Below are 4,654 nucleotides of genomic sequence, written 5' to 3' on the forward strand. Positions count from 1 at the left end.
GGTAGGGTGACAAACACAGACACACACACACACACACACATATATATATATATATATATATATATATATATATATATATATATAATATATATATTTACATACGACGGGCTTTTTTCAGTTTCCGTCTACCAAATTCACTCACAAGGCTTTGGTCTGCCTGAGGCTATAGTAGAAGACACTTGCCCAAGATGCCGCGCAGTGGGACCGAACCCGGAACCATGTGGTTGGTAAACACACAGCCACTCCTGCGCGCTTAGATTTCATATATATTTGTTTTAAACCTTTGATTCTTAACAAATGCGCTAGCTTCAGGGTTCGATGTAAACACAGACAAATTTCCAAGGAGAGGCACGGAGGGTCCTGGCATTTAGAGATGCCTTGATGTTTCGAGGAAATATAATTGCCATATTCTGGTAAATATATTTTGCCATATTCTGAACGCCTTACTTCTCTGGGCACGGATACTTTGAAACTCGGACGTCTGGCAGCTGACTTGACAGACACCCGCAAAATTATTAACCATCTTATTAACAACTAGCAGTATCGCCCGGCGTTGCTCGGGTTTGTAAGGGAAATAACTATATAAGCATTTTTAGAGATTTAAAGTATAATAGCCATCTCAATATGGTTAACCACAAAGGAGGGGGGGTGTTACTTTAGCTTTTTACGTTCTGAGATTTAATAATAAATTTTTAGAGAGTTACTTCACTTATATATGCCAAAAATGCATTAAAAATGGGAAAAATTGATGGCAATTTTTTTTTTAAATCGTAGACTCATCGTAGACGCGCGCTAATACACAGAAGGGCTCGATATGAATCACGACTATAAGATACCTGGTTTTGGTTAAATTGCACCGCAAAATGTGGGAGTAGTTAGGAATCTAAATCGTAGGAAACAGACAGCACACAACCTCACTTTTATATATAAAGATAACTCTGAGCACCTTTTCAAACTCCACCTGTCTAACACCCGTGGACATATTTACAAAGTAAGAAAACATCACAGCTCCCATGACTTTCAGAAACATTTTTTCACACTAAGAGTTGCTGAAGCATTGAACAAACTGCTGGCATCAGTTGTTAGTTGTCGGAGCACTGCATCTTTCAAAACTTCAATGCTTCCTGAGATTCGCCAACACTACACCTGATTTTCTCCCCTCCATACACACGCAAGCATGTATCTGACTCATACACTGTTCACTTTTCAGACATTTGTACATTACTGCATATGCTTTATACGCACTTTTGACAAGTTGTGGTGCACCTGAGCACTGTATACAATAATTTCATTATTATTATTATTATTATTATAATATTGAAAACAGAAATGAAATTCATAGTTTAAACACAAAAAATAGAAAAATCCTTATCGTCATTTGTTGTTTACCAAAGTTCAACATAATTTCATTATTTCAGTACTCGCCTTGTTAAATAATAATTTCAATGAAAATTGGAAAGAGTGAGCGAGAGAGAGAGAGAGAGAGAGGGGGATAATAAAAAAGAATGAGGAAGAGAGAGAGTGAGAGAGAGATAGGGTGAGGGAGAGAGATTAAGAGAGATAGAGTGAAGGAGAGAAAGAGTGAGATAGAAGAGAGAGAGAGAGAGAGAGAGAGGGAGGGGAAACAGAAAGAGAGAAAGAGACAGTGAGGAGGAGAGAGTGGGAGAGAGGATGAGGAAGAGAGAGTGGGAGAGAGGGTGAGAGAGATAGTAAGAAAGGATGAGGAAGAGAGAGAGAGTGAGAGAGATAGGGTAAAGGAGAGAGATATATATAGTGAGAGAGAAAGAGTGAGAGAGAGAGTGTGAGAGAGATAGAGTGAGAGAGGAGAAAGAAAGAGAGAGAGAGAGAGAGAGAGAGACTGAGTCCATGCAATAGCGAAAAATAGTGGTGCCTGTTAGTTGGGATAGTTAATAAGAAAATATTAATATAAACCCCCAAATACACACACACCACACACACGCACACACACACACACACACACACACACACACACACAGAGCACAAAATCCAGCTTCTTTTTTGATTAAAGTGTGTTTTTCTTTTGCAAAACATGGCGGTGTTGGTGGGAGCAGACATGTTGTTTTATACGACCCGATTCGTTGAATGAGGCTGAGAGACAAACAAAAGTCGGAAGGTCACTTTTAACACTAATATTGTTCTGTTCGCTTTTTTTTTGTTCTGTTTTGTTTATATCTTCTGCATATTCAGATATCTCAGTATTGCGCTGGTAGAATCGTTAGCGCGCCGGACAAAGTGCTTCGCGGTTTTTCGGCCACCAACACGTTCGAATCCCACCAAGCCTTGTGCTTATTGTAGAAAGCAATAATTACTCATTTCTCGCTTTCAGTAATTTTGACTGCGGCCATGCTGGAGCACCGCCACCAGTCGAAGAAATCGACCCCTCACTGGACTCATTCTCTGTAAGCCCGGTACTTATTCCATCGGTCTTTTTTGCCGAACCGTTAAATTACGGGGACGTAAACGCACCAAGATCGGTTGTCAAGTGATGATGGAGGGACAAACAGACAGAAACACACAATTATATATATATATATATACACACACATGTATACATATATATATATATCTCTATATATAAACGGCAGTTTGTCTGTGTGTGTTTCTGTGTGTCTGTTAGCTTGTACCCTCACCCTGACCACGGCTTTCAACCGATTCTGATGAAACTTGACACCACAACATAGCCCAATGTCATAATTCAAAACTAACGCAGCGAAAATTTTGAAAGTTCCCCCAGTTCTGAAAAAAATCGATAAATTCGACATGGGGTCGAGAATCAGAAACACAAACCACAGACTGTCTAGGGACGCAACTCGACCTTTTTAACTAAAACAAATTTTACCATCATTTTTTTCCCATTTTTTGGCTATAACTCTTAAAAATGCTTTATAGTTATTTCCCTTACAAACCCGAGCAACGCCGGGCGATACTGCTAGTATATATATATATATATATATATATATATATATTATATATACATATATACATATAAATAAATGCGTCCCTTTTAAAGCCTAGCCAGGCTCATGGGCCCGGTTTCCTGGTTTCCATGGCGTATGTGTTCCCCCGCCGGACGGGGCGCCAGTCCATCGCAGCGTTACTCATTTTTGCCAGCTGAGTGGACAAGAGCAACGTGAAATGAAGTGTTTTGTAAGTTTGCTTCCCAACAATATGGTTCTGGGTTCGGTCCCACTGAAAAGACACCTTCAGCAAGTGCCTATTACTATAGCCTCGAGCCGACCAAATCCTTCTGAGTGGATTTGGTAGACGGAACCTGAAAGAAGCCAGTTGTATCTATCTATCTATCTATCTATCTATCTATCTATCTATCTATCTATCTATCTATCTATCTATCTATCTATCTGTCTGTCTGTCTGTCTATCTATCTATCTACCTATCTATCTATCTATCTATCTATCTATCTATCTATCTATCTATCTATCTATCTATCTATCTGTGGAGGCACATGGCCTAGTGGTTAGAGCAGCAGACTCGCGGTCGAGGAATCGCGGGTTCGAATCTCAGACCGAGCGATGTGTGTGTTTATAAGCCAAACACCTAAGCTCCACGCGGCTCCGGCTGAAGGTAATGGCGAACTTCTGTTGACTCTTTCTCCACAACTTTCTCTCACTCTTTCCTCCTGCATCTTGCAACTCACCTGCGACGGACTGGCGTCCCGTCCAAGTGGGGAACCTATACGCCAAGGAAACCGGGAAACCGGCCCTTTGAGCCAGGCGTGGGTTAAGAAGGAACAAACAATCTATCTAATATGTAAATGTAAGATCCAAGGATCCAAGTGTGGGAAGTTAATAAGTTTCGAACAGCCTGTAGAAGGCATAAAAGCACAACTTGCTGGAATAATAACAATTTATTGACGTAGAAGGTTGTAAATATTCCCCGTATCGAAGTTCGATTAGCTTAAAAAAGTTATTTTATAGTTCGTGGTGCACCTGTGCACTGTATACAGTAATTTCATTATTATTATTATTTAAAAACTCCACCTGTCTAACACCCGTGGACATGTTTACAAAGTCAGAAAACATCACAGCTCCCGTGACTTTCGGATACACTTTTTCACGCTAAGAGTTGCTGAAGCATGGGAACAGACTGCCGGCATCAGTTGTTAGTTGTCGGAGCACTGCATCCTTCAAAACTTCCATGCTTCCTGAGATTCGCCAACACTACACCTGATTTTCTCCCCTCCATACACACGCAAGCATGTATCTGACTCATACACTGTTCACTTTCCAGACATTTGTACATTACTGCATATGCTTTATAAGCTCTTTTGACAAGTTGTGGTGCACCTGAGCACTGTATACAATAATATTCATTATTATTATTATTATAATAGTCTAGTATCTAAAATGCATTTACGTTAGTGCAACCGTTGGCATTTTTGATTTTTCATAATCAGTTAGACCGGGTTGAAAGTATGCCTGTAGTATTGTAATCTTTCCAGATAACCCCATTAAACTGGCATTCACAGGTCTGCTCCGGAATCTTGTGGTTGGGAAACACTCTTTTTACCACACAGCCACTCTTGCGCCGATAATATTTTTATTTACTTATTTATTTATTTATTTATTTATTTATTTATTTATTTATTTTCGTTTACTCGGTTAGGCCCGAGGCT

This window comes from Octopus sinensis, linkage group LG11 (assembly GCF_006345805.1).
Source record: "Octopus sinensis linkage group LG11, ASM634580v1, whole genome shotgun sequence".
Taxonomy (NCBI): Eukaryota; Metazoa; Mollusca; class Cephalopoda; order Octopoda; family Octopodidae; genus Octopus; species Octopus sinensis.